Below are 18,353 nucleotides of genomic sequence, written 5' to 3'. Positions count from 1 at the left end.
AGGCAGATCAAGAAGAATCAGAAGTAAATAAAAAAAGTTTGCTGAAAATACAGAAAATTTAGAGCCTGAGAATAAAATTTTGGAGGAAAAAAGTGGAATTATGTGTTGTAGTTGTGTATGTGTTCAATGTAGATTTATGCAATCATTGTGCCTGACCTTTAAGAATTATTTCTTTTTGTATAATTATTACTAAGATTGTTAATATTAACTATCATTGCTTTAGAGAAACATCTTTCTGTACTTGCCTTGTTTTGTTTTGTTTTTCCGTTTCCTCTCAAATTCACTCAGACCAGATGTTCCTTCCCACCATAACTACCACTCCACTGCAAAAGCTTTTGACAAAGAAAGAATGAAGTCAAAATAAGTAGCAAGTCCGTACTAAGTCCTCATCTTAGTAGACCTATAGCAGCTATTATCATGGATTTTTACAAGACATCTGAAGCACCATTTTTCAGTTTTCCCTAATTTCTGTAGCCGCACCTCCTCAGGCTCTTTTACATATTCTCTTCATCCCTGTAACTTATGTCTTCCATATAAATCTCCCTTTCCCTGTCTTTTATAATAACATGAAACACTAGTGCAGAACTCCCAACTTTATATATCTAGTCAAATCAGCTTAGTTAAACTCCAAAGTCATATGCCTAACTACTTTACATCTTCACTTATATGTCAGGTAGGCATTTGTCTGAAAATGAACTCCTCTATCTCCCCAGCAGTATCCTGCCATTATCTCAATCTCAGTAAGTAGAAATTTAACTTTTCTAGTTGCCAAGGCAACTCCCACCTTCCAGTTACTCAAGAGTAAAACACCTGTAACATCCTTTGTACCTTTATTTTCATCCCTGTCATATGTACTCCATTAACACATGCTTAAAATGAAAATTACATTATGACATTCTTCCGTTCAAAACCTTTCAACAGATTCCCATCTCATAGAGAGTGAAAGGTAAACCTCTCACAATACCTGACATTGACTGACTTGCCTTTGTTGTCCCACCAACTCTCTGATTTCATGTTGTCTACTCTCTCCCTCATTCTCCAGCATACTAACCTTCCAGACATATCAAACACACTCCTGCCTCAGAGCATTTGTATCTTCTGTTCCTTCTATCACTGGAAAAGCCATGTGGCTAGCCATAGTACTTCCTTCATGTCAGAGCACATGGCTCCTGAACAGAATATCCTCACAAGATCTCCCAGAAAACAGAACAAAACAAATAAAACAAAAAGAAACATCAAGAACAACAAAATACTTAACCTTCAAATTTTCTATTTCTTTAACTGACTTATTTCTTCCAAAATATTACTTCAAAATACTGTACATTTTTATTTGTCTATTTATTCAATGCTTTTCCATACAAAAAAGTCAACCTCAAAAGAGAAGAAATTTTTTTTTGTTAAATTTTCTTCATGACTGTATTCCTAGATCATTCAAACAAGCAAATCATATATATATATGTACATATATCTATGAATAAATAAAATATTAAAATGGATAATACTAAATATTTTAGAAAATTGGAAGTATAGGATGTTATGATGCTCATATGTTATTTGTACGACACATTTCAGAAAAAAGTAGATGCAGCCTATGACAATTAGAGCAAATAATAGGCAAACAAAGTAAATAAATAAATATATATAAATGAGAAAATAATAGGAAAACAAAATAAAGACTGTCAGTCTCACCTAGTACAGTAGAACAATAATAGCAACAAAGTACATCTGAGAAAAATGATGCTATTCGGGAGGTTAACAGTTTTCTTAGTAATAAGAAGAGACATTTCTCACCCTCTACTTAAGCTCAACCCCTTCAGAGAACACTGCCAACGTGGTCGATGACATGCCCAGCTCATTCCTGTATTTTGAGTATAACTGACTCTTATTAAATGTCTTTCAATACAAATGAATAGGACTAATTATACTCATGAATAATACTAATTATACTCATGTCCCCCATTTAAAATGAGATAAGATATCAAGATAGAAGATTTCAAAAAGGTGAACCATTGTGTTAAACGACTTATTTTGACTCTTTTCTATCTAGTAGCTAATGTGATCGGTGTTTTTGATTGAACTTAGTGTCTTGTGTACTAGATCTAACAAATTACTTCACATTTCCTGACTTTATTACTGTGAGCTGACATAGCTCTCCAATAAATTGAACTGTAGAATCAGTCTAAAAGCAAAAGTTATTTCTAGCCCAAGACTAAGATTAGGATGAAGTCTCCCACATTCACTGAAGAACTTTGTTATAAGATTTCATGTGTTTTCAGAGAATCTGACCATTTTGTAATTATACATCAATAGGATATGTTAATATTTCCACCCCTAATCCCTCTGTCCCACTACAGGCAAAGGGCAGTTCCTGTATTTTTTGACATTTTCTCTCCTTCACGGTCCACACTGCATCTATCTTTCTCTGTCTCTAGGTTTTCTCTAGCACCATGGAAGCTTGTTCAGCCAACGCAGGGCAGTCCAAAATGGCTGCAGGATTTCATTCTCCAAATGTTAACCCACAACCAATGAGACCAATGAGGGGCATATTTAACCCAGTTTCCTGTCTCTTCGGTGCAAGAATCCCGGCATGTGTTTTTTGTAAAACCTCAGAAGGAAGTTGGTGCAAAATGGGGCTCTCTTCCAACACTCTATTTTTAATCTGTCACGAATTGTGAAGCCAGAATACCATGTCTGTGAGAATTGCTTACGTGGCTGTGACTAAAAGTCTGAAAAGTTCTAAGGGCATAGGACACGCCTTTTATCACTCAAGCCTCACATATATTGGCCTTATTGTTGTTTATTCCTGATTCTTGATTCTCCTGACTTTATTCTCGGTAGTTCATACTTTCTAATAAAATGACACAATACAACAACTCATAGGAGTGCATGGATGTGTGAGGGAGCGAGGAAGGGAGAGAGAGAGAGAGAAAGAGAAAGTTGATGAGTTGATGATCACTGTATTTTTACGCATAGCTTTAGCAGTATAACGCTCTCTTTATCTTCAACCCAAACAGGTCATCATGAGGACAGTGATATGACAATCTGTTATCATTAACTCTGTCGGAGTGTTCTGAAGACACTAGAGAGGATTAAATGACCTGGAAAACTCAGTCTATGGAAAAGTCTATTGTACTCATCTCTGGTATTTCCACTGCTAGGCATCCCTGAAATCTTAAAACAATATGATTTGCTATAGTGACACATAATCACAAACATTTTTCACCTTCTTCTTTATCCCAAATAAACCTCAGAAATTCTTTAATGCTTTCCATTCCACTTGCTAGTTTAATATACACTATTTTAATGCTAAAATTATATTCAGAATATGCTGAGGAAATGTTCAATTATTTTAAGAATTTATATATTTGAGAAACACACAGGTAGTGTGCAGTATTTATCATAGTATAGTTATTGTCTGTAGGTTAAATCTATGACATGGTGGTGAAGTTGATTTATATTACCCCATAAAGAAGAAAAAGAGAACAAACATATATAAGTATCATAAGCAATGTCAGATGTTAGGCTTTTTTATCTTCTGGAAATCTATCTATTCCCTCATATGTGCAAGCAAAGCACCCCCCCCACCCCGCCCAACTCACCTAAGCCACATGTGAGCAAAAACTTTTTACTGAAAGTACTTTTTCTCCTCATCTTCAAAACGTCAGAAGCAAATTAGGTAAGAAAAATGATTTGAAGTATATATATATATATATATATATATATATATATATATATATACTTGCTTAATGTAGTGTTAAATTAAAAGCATAATTTAAAAATAATAAAGTTTGCAACCATGGTAATAGAATAAAATTGACTAAGCACACACAAGATCTGGTGCCACTGTGTGCAATTTAAACACTTCCAGAGAAATTTGAGGACAATTTATCATGCCTTTCATATATGAACTAATTACTAAAAAGCATATAGGAATACTGATTTGTAAGTTAAAGTCCAATAAAATATAAACATTTTCAAAGGAAAAAAGAAAAGAAATGAGGTTAAGTGAAGTATATCATTTCCTAAATAACATTATTATTTTTGAAAGTTTACTAAGGCACTAGAGTGTCGCTAGCAAACCATTTACAGTGTAACCTTTGCTGCAGTAGTCTAGTTTGCTAATTCACCATGTAGCAGCTATAAAAATTTTCTACATTCCAATTTTGACATATTAGCCCTAAAGATGGTAGATCATTATTTAAAGATTACTTCCATCTTAGAAGAGTGATGTTCAACTCTACTATCATCATCGTCCCCATAGAAAAGTAAAGAAAGACTTAAATGTGGAGGACTAATTTGTGAAAAACTTTAAAAAAATATTTTATTTATTTATTTTCAGAGAGAGGGGAAGGGAAGGAGAGCAGGAGAGAAACATCAATGTGTGGTTGCCTCTCATGTGTCCCCCACTGGGAAATGGCCTGCAACCCAGGCATGTGCCCTGACTGGGAATCGAACCACAATCCCTTGCTACACAGGCCTGCGCTCAATCCACTGAGCCACACCAGCCGGGGCTAACTTTTTAAAATAATATAAAATATGTCTTTATAATAATGAATATTGTCTATATCAGAAATTATTATTTACACTTTTTGGTTCAGATATTACAAATACACTGTAAGGAAGGCTGTATGGAAGGTACAGGTTAGTATAAAATTAAAGCGCCTGACTTTAAAAGGTATCATACAGGAAATAAAAGATTAATGCGTATTGATGCAATCAGTCAGTGTGTAGCATATTTGTTTCATTTCATACAAAAAGACTCTGAGACATCGTACAAAGAGTATTTTGCCTTGATCTTGAACATGGAAGGGGAGAACTGGAAGAGTAACGCATGCCAAATAGGGTTAATCATAACAGAGGAGTTTGAGAAGTGCCATGAAATGCATAGTTGGAGATAATGAGTATCAAGAATAAGTGGAACATAAATTTCTTTGTGGATTAGCCAAAAAATATATATGCTTAACCCATAAACTCAAACAACAACGTGATGATGGTCAGAGGGAAGTGGGAGTTGGGGCAGGGTGGAGGTGGGCAAAGGGGAGAAATAGGGACACCTGTAATAGTGTCAACAATAAAAATAAAGTAAAAAAATAAGTGAACATAAATTTCTTTGTTGTGATATCAGTTAGCCATTGTTTTATAACAAACCATCCCAAAACTCAACATTTTAAAGTAGCGACCATTTATTATCACATGTTGGGTGGCTGAAAGTCAGGGCTTTAAGACTGGGCTTAGCTGGAATGGTTCACCCTGGGCTGGATTAACTCCACCTATCTCTTTTCTTTTTTATTTTCTTGGTGAGTGTGAAAAGATCCATGGGGTTTGAGGAAATAACAAATGTGTCTTAAGGCCTTAGCCACAGGGCTGGTGTAGCATTACATTTGCCTCATGTTATTGAGCAAAGCAAGTCAGGTGGCTAAGCCCAAAGTCAAAGGGCAAATAATATTGTATTTTATTCATTACTTAGAAGAACTGGGAAGTCACATGACAAATAACACAGACAGAGAGGGCTGAAGAATTAATGACAATACTGCAATATACCATGCTGGTAAAATGCAAACTTGGAAAGTTATTCTATAGAACCTGTGTAAAAGTATTGATCTCTAACTGATCAGAGTCTGGTTTTTTTAACAAGCAAAAGAGAGCTTAAAAGTTTATGTACCAAGATGTCTTACCATAATCTTACTTCTTAAATAGTATTTACACCTCTCATTCTGTTAATAAATAAACTTTTCATATTTAAAATATTTCCTGGCTGGTGTAGCTCAGTGGATTGAGTGTGAGCCTGTGAACCACACGATCGCGGTTCAATTCCCAGTCAGGGCACATGCCTGGGTTGCAGGCCAGTTTCCAGCAGGGGACTCACGGGAGGCAACCATATATTGATATTTCCCTCCTTCTCTCCTTCCTTTCCCCTCTAAAGATAAATAAATTTTTAAAAGATTTTTCTTTTTGTTGAGCTAATAAAATTATTGCCAATAATTTTTCTAATTTTTAAAATTCTGCCTTTTAAATTTAGGTTTTAAATCTAACTGGAGTTTGCTTATTTGTTAAGCTTGGCATGCTGAGAGATCTGATTTCATTTAAATATTTTTCTTATGGATATAGTATTTTATTAGAATTATGTAGGAAATAGCACATTCTTTCTCCACTGATCTGCAGTCTCATCTCATTTGTTTACCAACTTTTTGTAGAGACACAGAACATTTTACGTGCTATTTTATTCCAGAGGCCTACTGCAGTAGTCCACTCTGTCCAGTTCACATATTATGTTAATTATTTATGAGTTACACAAAATAAAACTAATTGAGGGTGGTTTGAGCCTTTCCTGCAGTTGAGTTTACTCATCAAAGAGCATAATATATCTCCATGCTTGTATGCATTTTGTTAGGCTTTTGTATGTATTTGGGCTGTGTGAGTGTGATATTTTGGGGTTGTTTGTTTAGACCTATTTTTTACCTATCAAGGTTAGGTCAATAAAAAAAAACCCTCATGGGTATTGCAAGCAGAAATTAATTCATATTTTAGGTTCTTATAAACTGTTAGAAGTCGCATTGGGATAAATATTAGGAAAGACCACTCCTAAATTTTCAAGAGTTAGAAACTTCAAAAACTATAGATAGCTGTTAGAAATGATGACAGCTTCCAGCACTGAGACAGATGACTCTAAGGAAACCATCTGGGGCACTATAGCTGGAAGGACAATGATAAGACTTCTGTGTCTTTATCATCAGCATCCCACGATACCTTTTTTCATGTTTATTTTTCTTGTTTTCCTCAAAGTACTTATTGACTGGCACATAAAGCTAAATCTTAGGGCAGGTCTTCTGAGAACTGTAGTTACTAGGCCCCAGACTCTCGAGTACACCAGAGAGTACAAGATGGGGAAATGGTGCTATATGCTAACACAAAATCCATCAGAGTGTTATATAATCAATGTTGTACATTATGATTGGGAAGGAGTTTTTTGTGTTCCATTTTCTAATATTTTATGACATGATTGGGAGGTTTTTTACATCCCATTTTCTAATATTTCATAACAGGTGGATCACTTTTCTGTGCTAATCTTAGGTCCCACAGCAGCCCTAGAATGCAAGCAAATACTTTGTGATGAGAAAAAGGGCCATCTTTGTTTTTTCCTTTCTGCCCCTCCTCTTCTTCCTTCTCTCCATCTCTTATTTCTTTAGTTTCTTTTTCCTCTTCCTTCTTTCTTCCTCCCTTCTTTCCTTCATTCATTTTCTTCTTCTTCCTTTTCTTCCTTTAGTTCCTATGCCCTTTACCTCCATCTCTCGTTCCTCCTCTCTTTCCTTCCCCTTTTTAAAAATTTTATCAGACAATAAAGTTTGTTCTACTCGGTGGCAAAATACATGCTATTCATTCTATCACAATACCAGTCCTGTTAAGCATCTTCCAGAAACCAAACTCCCAAGCTCCAAATATGTGTGTGTATGTAGATTCATAGATAGACATAATTAATTTCAACTTCTCCTACCCTTGCAAAAGGAAACATTATTCACTTTTTAAAGCTGAATAAAACTTGAGGTTCCTTACGATTAAGCCCATGTTTCTAATTCTCTTCTATCCAATTTACAGCAGAGGTTCAATCCTGGATCTGCCTATTCCAAAGCCTATGATTTTTTTCCATTTGTCAAAATCATCTCAGTCCTCTCAGCAAATATAAAAATGTTTAGGGGAATGTCTGTATATTAATCATTTGTCTTAGTGCAGAGATACTAAATGAATTTTAAACGTCTACTGGTAGAGTCGAGCCCCTTAAATATTTTGTCAGCACAGCTTTGAGGCATTCAGGGAGCTGAGCATTCAGACTAAGATTCCATGCTGGTATGTATTTATGATTGGATGGAAACATTACATTAAAAAATGCTCCAGAAAAATCATTTTGGCTTTTCTTTTCCATGCTTAATCTTCTTCAGCATTTAAAGATGTAGGCAAAAATGACACATCTTAAATGCCAATATTTTCTTTTTCTATAAATTCTTTCCACAATGGAAATCTGCAATACGAGTTGTTTACTAGGTTTGTGTATGAGGTACTCTGCATACATTCAAATTACTTGAATTGTTTGAATGTTTAGGAACTGTGAATGTTAAGTGTTTTACATTATTCTACTAAAGGTCTATGCACTCTAATATATAAGCACTCTGTTATAGCACACTGAAATTTATTACTTTTTTCCTGTACTTGCTCTGGAAAAACCTAGTTTCCTCAAATATCCTTAGCAACAAACTTGATAAATATTAATTCACCAACATACTTTTTATAAATAAGCTTATATTAAAGATACCCCTTGTTAACCAACACAATCAACCCCCCTCTCAACTTCTATCACTGGAAGATAGAGGTAAACGCTAAGAAATTCATACAACTTCTAATTATGTATTATTTCCTACCAACTGATAAATTACTGAAGCATTTTATTTTGATTAACATACTTAGGTATTTTGGTACACTTTATGTAACAAATTTGCATATAAAATATCATAAACATTATCTTCCAAAAACTACAAATATATTTAAAATTAAATAATTAATTTTACAAATGGCGCAATACAGATTTTTGTAACAGACATCTTACAATGAATTAAGAATTTATTATTGAATAATAATTTTCAAAGGAACTGTTCCATTTCCCTTCCTAACAATTAAAAATTGTACATTCCTGCTTATTTGGACATAATATCCCTGAAGAACTACTGTGAACACTCTAATTATTATGAAATCATTTCTGATATTTAGCCAAAACTATCTCCATGGAACCTCCCCATTATTTTGTCAATTCAGGATACCATTATATACATAATATGCCAAATAGAAATGCTGTTAACTCACATGATGTAACAACTTACATATACGAAAAAGACTATTTTCTTTCTTTCCAATATCTGTGCAATTTTCAAAACATTAAGAAACAAAATCAAATTTTCCATTGTCAAAATTGGGAAAACACCCCACTCTACATTTTCAGCTGTAGTGCTTTGTAGTTGCATACACTGATACTGACAACTAGAATATGTGATGTTTTGTTTGGTTGTTTTCATGAATGATAAAAATGCTGCCAATTCTGAACATCTGTAAAGCGATAGCCACTTAGGTAGGCTCTTCTCTAATGGAACAAAGTTTTTTTCTCTTGGAACTAAGCCAACACCTACTGGATAGAGTGGTGTAAGTTATTGAGTGAAGCATTTCAGTCTCAGAGGCTGAACTATGGACCCCTTTTAATACATGTTGCCTTTTATTATAGAATGAATTTACTTGATTGTGTCAAGATGAAACTGTCAGTATCTCCCCTGAATGTTTTTATTAGTTCTATAACAGATTAGGTGCAAGTATGTGAATGAAACAGGGTTTCATTTAATGTGACACTGTGAATCGACTCTAATCAGATTCATCAATTCTAATTCCCTTACGTCTCTTTTGGAGTGCTCAGTCTGTCTCCCTTGTTTCAGTTGCTTCCGATTTTACCAATATGCTTTTCAATTAGTTGGGCAGAGAAATAACAAGAGTGACATGACAAGACTGAACAATGCTCTGCCCAAACTGCTTCCATAGGTCCCCTGTACAGTTAAATAAGCTCTACATCCTCAACCTGAAGCCCAGATTTATTAATAGGTTGAGAAAAGTCTCTTCTAAAAAATTAATTAGAGTCCTGTTGAACTACTTGAATTTAATATAATTCAGTTGGTAATTGATAGAATGCACCAGTTCACAGGTGGCAAAGACATTCACTCCATTCTATTTCCATCTGCTCATATGTCTAACCATAAATTTAAATTGCATATCCATCACCCATCTGGAAGTAAGCATTAGATCCAAAATTCTCTTACCTACAGCTGGTATGCTATGTTCAGTTGTCTTTCTTTGAAAATGTCACAAGAACCATAAATAAATGTTTTCTACATTACAAAATTCAATTAAGGTGTCTACATATAATTTACCTTTGGTATTCACAGATATTGAAGAAGTAGCAAGTTCATAAAAGTCTGATTTATTTGAGATGCTCCAGTGATTAAAAGTTATGAATAAAAATGTTTATACACAGACATAATGTATATAGAGATAAATATCTTCCTAGATGTGCATATATAATTTTAGACAGAACATAATTCTTATTTTAATATTATTTTGTATATATAACTTATTCTGAAATCATTCTTGTAACAAACATAACTATGCTCATAAAATTTGGGTAAAAATCTGTGTAATATTAGAATACAGCTAAGGACTAATTTATGAGGAACTCATTGCTTTTCATGGTTTGAGGGTTCAGGATCAGAAACTTTCAACCCAACTTTTTATCTTTCCTCTCTACTTGTTTTCTGCTCTTTGGGAAAATGTAAAATTTATGGTTGTTTTTCTGTGCAAAATTAATTTTAAACACCTGGTGCAGTTAGGGATTTCAATAAAAATGACAAACTGATATGGTTTCATCTAATGAATGAAAGATACTTAAAATATAAAATTTATTGTGGTGGCCTCCCAGGATCTATCTGAGCATGAGTAATACAAAGTAAAATCACACTGGTCAAACTCTAGACTCTTATACTCTCCTACAAAACTGCTCTAAAATTCAGATTTAGTCACATTTATTTTTTCCTCTAATTTTGAAGCCACAAAAAACTGAAAGCATAGAACAGGCTGAAAAAAATACTTCTCAATATTTTGAATCAATTAACTTGAATTAACATGAAAAATTAAAGATCAGATATATGTCAGCTTTACATTTGGGAGTGATATTGTCAATATGTTACAAGTAACAGAAAAATATAATTATATATCCAAAGTTAACTGACATCCTTGGTTGATTATTTAAAATACAACATAAATATTATGTAAGTACACACCACGGAAGTAAGATAATCCATTAATGCTCACTTAGTCATGAATATTGAATATGTCTAACAATGTATTCTAAAATATGTTAATGGTTCTTATTGTTGTGCAATGATCACTTTTGTTATGCAATGTCCACTTTTACTTAATATAGATTCAATTAATATTTAATGATTTGTATTATTGTATAAGCATTGAAGAATGTGAAGCTGCTGAGCAAAGAGCAAGAAAGTCACTTGCGTTTGGGAGATTCCCTAATAAGGTGGGAATAACTCAACTTTTCATTGACCATGACGTCCTGTTTACATAACATAAGCATTGTCTTGGATCTCATGCTGTCAAAAATCATAAAATACATTCACTAGCATGTTATATATGGATCGAGGAAGATAGTATGAAATAGGAGATTACAATAAAATAGTGTGTACTGTTCCCCTTATTGTTTTCAGCAAATTAACACATCTGTAGGTACTTCCCATTCTCATAACTAAAACCTTAATAAAGACAAAATATTTTACTATTTTTCACATCAATATTACTTCCAGAATATTTCTAGTGTTTGTGTTTAGTGACTTAAAGTTTTTTTTCAATTTAAAGTTAAAACACTCACTTATTTTGAGAGTACAAAATTGAAACTTTAATATATTGAGGTTTTGTTAAGGATTTCCGTAAATAATATACATAGTATTGTGGTTGCTTTTTTTCTTCAACATTCTTTTCAGTTTTCAAGGCAGATTAATAAAGATGAACTGTACCTGCTTTCTGAAACAGGGTCCAAATTATGACCTTCAAAATGGAACTGGTTTCTGTACAGATATCCTTTGACAGTAGTAATGCAAAAATGTTGCTTCGTAGATTCTGAAGGACAGTAAGTAGCGATCCTTTCAGGTCATCTGTTAAGAAAAATATATATATTGTTGTGACTACAAGTGATCTTTCTTTTTTACTCTCCATATTTAAACACAACCTACTTTTCATCTTGTTTTATATCAAGTCACTATTTAAACAGAAATTACCATGCTGTTTTACCCATATTAGCAGACACAACAATTCTAATTAAATATATTCATTTGGTTGTTGCTTTAATCTTGAAAATTATATTTTTGTTGAAATTTATATTTAATGATAAATATAGAAAAATATTACCCTAACAAAATTTTCATGAATTATATAAAACATTTAACACATCATTCAAACAGAAACTCAAGGTATATTTGGACATTAACTACACATTAGATCGAATGAACTTAATCTATATTTACAGGACATTCCATCCAACAGCAGCAGAATACACATTCTTCTCACAGACACGTCAGGATATAAATATGTTATGCAAAAATAATTAATTTTTAAAAAGTTGAAGTCATATCAACTATATTTTTGGCCACAATAGTATAATAAACTAGAAATCGATTACCAGAAGAAAAATGGAAAATTTACAAATAGGTGAAGATTAAATGACATGTTACTGAATAACCAAAAGGCCAAAAAGCAATCAAAAGAGAAATCAAAGAAAGTATCTTAGACAAATTAAAATAGAAATGTAGCATACCAAAATTTGTGGGATGCAGCAAAAATAGTTCTCAGAGGAAAGAGAATGAAGGAAAAATATGCCCACATTAAGAAAAAAGAAAGATTTCAAATAAACAACCTCACTTTATATCTTAAGGAACTAGAAAACAAAGAGCATCCCAATTAACAACAAAAAAGGAAGAAATAGAGATGAGAGTGGAAATAAATACAGACTAAAGAGAAAATAGAATAATGAAACTAAGAGCTGGTTGTTTGAAAAGATAAACAAAACCCACAAATCTTTAGTGATACTTACCAAGTGAAAATGAGATAAGGCTCAAATAACTAAAATTAGGAATGAAAGATGAGCTGTAACAACTGATATGAAACTAAGGTTCACAGGCAATTACTATGAATGATTAAGAAAAAAATTGAAAACCTAAAAGAAATAGATATATTCCAGGAAACATATACTTTCCAAGACTGAATCATGAATAAAAATATAAACAAGCAGCATTTTTCCCTCTTTGACCACTCCCCCACATACAGGGCCATAACACAGTGAAGTGAGTTGTCTTGCTTTGACGAATACCTAAGGCTTGCCCCTTACAATGTAACAGCTGTGCTGAGACAAAGAAATATGGCCCAAATGAAAGAACAGATCAAACTTCAGAAAAAGAACTAAGGGATGAGGAGATAATCAACCTGTCAGATGCATAGTTCAAAATGCTGATAATCAGTGTGCTCACAGAAATGGTTGAGTATGGTCGCAAAATAAAAGAAAAAATGAAGCTTATGTAAAGTGAAATAAGAGAAAATATACAGTGAACCAACAGCGAAGGGAAGGAAACTGGTACTCAAATCAACAATTTGAAACAAAAGGGAGAAATAAACATTTAATCAGAACAGAATTAAGAAATGAGAATTCAAAAAAATTAAGAGAAGCTGAGGTCAAATTTAAGCATTCCAATATCTGAATCATAGGGGTGCCAGAGGAGAAGAGAAAGAGCAAGAAATTGAAAACTTATTTGAATAGATAATGAAGGAAAACTTCCCAAACTGGCAAAGGAAATAAGCGTGCAAGTCCAGGAAGCTCAGAGAGTCCCAAAGAAGTTGCAAAGCACATCATAGTTGAGTTATCCAAGATTAAAGATAAGGAGAGAGTCGTAGAAGCAGCAAAAGAAAAGCAGAGAGTTTCCTACAAAGGAGTGCCCATTAGACTGTCAGCTGATTTCTCAAAAGAAACCTTACAGTCAAGAAAGGACTGGAAAGAAGTATTGAAAATCAAGAAAGAAAACGACCTACATCCAAGGTTACTCTATCTACCAAAGTTATCTTTCGAATGGAAGGTCAAATAAAGTGCTTCCCAGATGAGGTCAAGTTAACAGAGTTCATCATCACCAAGCCCTTATTACATGAAATGTTAAAGGGACTTACCTAAGAAAAAAAGATGAAAACTATGAACAATAAAATGACAACAAACTCACAACTACTAACAACCAGACTTAAAAAGAAAATACAGAAACAAACGAAGCAAACAACTAGAACAGAAACAGAATCACAGAAATGGAGATCACATGGAGGATTATCAGCAGGGAGGGGGAGGGGAAAATGGGTGGAGGAAGAGGTATAAGGAGTAAGAAGCATAATTGGTGGGCACAAAACAGACAAGGGGAGGTTAAGAATAGTATAGAAAATCAAGAAGCAAAAGAACTTATATGTACATCCTGTGGACATGGGTTAAGGCAGGGATCCTGGAGGGAGAAGGGGTGCAGAGCAGAGGGGGATATAAGGGAGAAAAATAGTCAAGCAATTATAATACCACAATCAATAAAATATACTTGAAAAATAAACATGTAGGGATAAGTACACAATTTTTATAAATAAATTATGGGCTTTTTTGGATCCTCTCTTGTATTCTCAACATAGGGGGAATAGAGGGAATGAACCTCAAAATAATGAAGACTATATATGACAAAACTACAGCTGATACCATATTAAACAATAAAAAGCCAAGAACTCTTCCTCTAAAATAAGGAATGAGAGAATGATGCCTTCTATTGCCAAGTGTATTCAGCATAGTATAGAAGTCTTAGCCAGAGGAATTAAAAAAAATTTTAAAAAGGTATACAAATTGGAAAGAAAGAAATTTTCAGATGACATGACTTTATATGTAAAAACCCCTAAAGACTCCACCCAAAAAACTCTTAGAACTAATAAAAAATTCAGTAAATTTGCAGATACAAAATCAACATGCAAAAATTAGTTGTGTTTCTATACACTAGTAATAAATTATTAGAAAGAGAACTTAACGCCCTGGCTGGTGTAGCTCAGTGGATTGAGTGTGGGCCTGTGAAGCAAAGGATTGCAGTTCAATTCCCAGTCAGGGCACATGCCTGGGTTGCAGGCCAGTTCCCAGCAGGGGACACATGAGAGGCAACCACACATTGATATTTCTCTCCCTCTCTCCTTCCCTTCCCCTCTCTCTGAAAATAAATTAATAAAATTAAAAAAAAAAAGAAAGAGAACTTAAGAAACCAATCCCATTTATAATTGGATTAAAGAAATAAAGTACTGAAGTATAAATTTAACTAAGGAGACAAATGATCAGTACACTGCAAACTATAATATACTGATGAATGAAATTTGAAAAGACACAAATAAATGAAAAGAAATTTTCATTTACTGAAAATGTATAAATTGGAAGAATTAATATTTTTAAAATGTCAATGTAATTAATATCAGCCTACAGATTCAATAAAATCTCTATCAAAATTTCAATGGCATTTTTTACAGGAGTCAAAACATGGTGACTATAGTTGATAACACTGTTTTGTATAATTGAAATTTCCTAAGAGAGTACAACTTAAATATTCTGACCAAAAAAGAAGAAAAAAACAGGAAAAGAAGAGAGGGAGAGATAAATATGTGAGTTGGTGTATCTGTTAATTAATTAGATGGGTACATATGTGTACCCATCTAATTAAGTACATATGTGTATCCTTTCCCAGTACATATGTGTATCAAATAATCATGATGTACATTTTAAATATCTTACAATTTTAGTCAATTATATTCCAATAAACCTAAAATTATAAACATTTAACACACAAATTAATATTTATATTTTAGATTTTCCAGTTTTTATAATAATTCTATGCTATGCGTAGTACTTGCAGTATTAAATTATGTTTATTATTCATTTGATTTAAGTATTCACAATACATATTTCTTTTAAAAGCTTATAAGTGCTTTATATTTTTAAATATGTTTGCAAATTATGTGAGTACATCTTGCTTGGTGTCCTATTTAAAATTTACATGTGTAGGGCCATCTTTATTCTTTTTACTTCTGATAAAGTTTACTGTTCCAATGAAACCTTCCATTCAAAGAAATAATACAAGTATTTTCCTAAAATTTATTCTGTCATAGATTTTTCTAAAATTTATCCTGCTCTATATTTATGAATATACTGGTATCAAAATCAGATCATATTTACCTATACATTGACATAACTTACCTCAAAGAATGAAATTAGAAAACAAAGTTTGGAAAATTAGATTGATGACTTCATTCCATGTTGAGATACTACCAATATTACCAAGTCAAAGGAAGGTGAAAGTATAGTTTATGAGCAAGTTGAGAAAATGTATCCCAACTGCTTGTAGCCTTCACTACCAAAGATGGTTGACGTTTATTACTCTTATTTATATTAGTTGAAACCACAGGACACTGACCTTTTTTTGTCAGACAAAAATGGTATAATAGTAGTAATTTCATGAGTCAACCAAATATTTTCTCTAATCCTAGTTTGCATTTCTGATTTCAAGTCCAAATGCTAAATATCATACAAGGCCACTCTTTTTAGTAATACAGAGAGCTAATATATTTATTCAAGCTCACACTACAAGTACAAAACTAGGCAAGAAAGAAGATAATACATTTTAAAGTCACTTCGAAAGAAACTTAAATAAATTATTGTGCTCCCATCAAGCCAAGCTGTTTTCTATTTTGTTGAGACAATTATGAGCAGAAGGGATTAGCTCCTTCTTTTTTTTTTCTGTCCTTTATCTCTCCCTCCCTCTTTCCTTTTCTTCTTTCTTTGCCATCTATTCCTTCCTCCTGTCTTCTTTCTCCTCTTATTACATCATAATTATACATTTCTAATCTATTCCTCAGAGTGTAAAATTTCAAAAGGCAGACATGACTTTTTTCCTGAGGTTTGTAAACTTTGGCAGGACGTTAGTTACCTAAGTAAACAGCAAGAGCTATTTAAGAACTTAAAGAGTTATATTTCTTTCAGCTCAAACTTTTATTAGAAAAAATTATTTGGAAATCAGAATTCCATGTTCCCATTATTGTCATGACCTCCTGGCAATGACATGATACATAATTTGTTCTACTTCATAAAAATATTGAGAAAAATTAAACAAGATAATGCACATAAAAACTTACCAATATACCTGATATATTCTGAACATTAAATAAATATGACTAATTATGATTTTCCTACATTAATTATCAATCAGTGTAGCAAAAGAAGAAATTACAATAAAATGGTAGTGTCAGTGTGGTTCTTATTGTTTTCAAATCCCCTCCTCAAGTTTGCATCTCAGAAGCAAAACCTTTAAGTCCAGTGATCTTAATAAGCTCATTCCTGTTTTTAAGGCAGTATGTTGGGGAGAAGAAACTACTCCATCTGGAGCTAAAGTGGAATTTCCTCAGGCTTCTACCACTAGGATCTTACTCTAACATCTTGAGTGAGTCATTTAGCTATTGTGAATCAGTGCCTTAAAATGCAGCTAATAATGTCAGATCCTCTGTCTCCTCAAAGGATTGCAATAAAAGTTTCAAGAAATAATACATGAAAAAGTTCTTTTTAACTCAGTTTTACATATGTTAGTTGCTATATCTCAAGTCCCACCTCATAAGAGGTTTTAAAATTCCTCAACCTATCTTTTTTTCTTTATCTGATAGTAACCAGAGGGGAGGTGGGAGGGGTTGGGGGTAGGGTTTTCAGGAACTACTATAAGAGACCCATGGACCAAACCAAGGGAGGGTGGGAGCAGGGGAGGGGGGGTTGGCTTGGGTGGGGGGAATGGTGGGGGGAAATGCAGACAACTGTAATTGAACAATGAAATGATTAAAAATAAATATATTTTTAAAAAGAAAAAGTAGATCAAATTTTACCCAGAAATCCTAAGTAACTTTCCAAAAAACAAGGTGAGTTGTCTCATTATTCTTAACCCCGATTGATGCATTTTTGATCAACACAAATTTATCTTATGTGGTTTTGCTGTGATTTTTATGAAACATGGAATTTTTACTTTGCACAAGGCAAAAGAATGTCCTTACAATCAGCCTAATATCAACAAAACCATGTAGTCATTTGATACTTTCCTTATCTCCTCTATATTCCTATATATTGACATATCTTTTTTTATATTTGATCTCTTTTCTTACTTTTATGAGGCTAGGAATAAAAAATTTCCACACTTCGCAAAATCCATTTTTATTTTTCATTTCAAAAATGTCAATGACTAGAAAAATATTTAATTAAATTTACCACAGAAAACTTATAGCTAACCTATAAATTGATATTTAAACTTTATGAACAACATTAAGTCTAAGTCAGTATCCAGCAAGGTTCTATACTTCAAATGAACCCTTGTCCACTTAAAGTACTATTCATAATAAAATTTGTGTTTAGGCATAAGACATTCTAGTTCTGATAATCCTAGAAAGACTTAATCATTTCGTGTTCTTACTATTCTCAAATTTATCTCAATTTCTCTTATTAGAAGTACTGCCATGCATTAAGTGATGTATTAATATAATACCCTAATAATATCCATTAATATCACCTCCCAAAGTCCTTTATGAATTCATGAAATGAATCATCTAACCCAAAGTAAGAACTTTCTCTATGCAATTTTTGACCTACTTCAAAGTACAGGGTCTGGCACAAGTAAGACTTGCTTGAATATGGT

The 18,353-nt window shown here is 33.0% G+C and overlaps 1 long non-coding RNA gene across 1 annotated transcript in view; it reads right to left on the bottom strand.

Annotated features, from left to right (window-relative positions):
- The window catches only part of LOC118975681 (uncharacterized), a 539,098-nt gene that overhangs the window by 210,967 nt on the left and 309,778 nt on the right, over window positions 1-18,353 (bottom strand). Inside the window, exon 2 of the long non-coding RNA XR_005064112.1 lies at window positions 11,607-11,744. This is a non-coding gene — a long non-coding RNA (uncharacterized LOC118975681). The remainder of the gene's footprint in view (window positions 1-11,606; window positions 11,745-18,353) is intronic.

This window comes from Sturnira hondurensis, unplaced genomic scaffold (assembly GCF_014824575.4).
Source record: "Sturnira hondurensis isolate 20B ecotype Veracruz unplaced genomic scaffold, ASM1482457v3 Scaffold0020489, whole genome shotgun sequence".
NCBI classification, from domain to species: Eukaryota; Metazoa; Chordata; class Mammalia; order Chiroptera; family Phyllostomidae; genus Sturnira; species Sturnira hondurensis.
The sequence above is the reverse complement of the archived record's forward strand: the minus strand, read 5'-3'. Positions and strand labels throughout refer to the sequence as shown.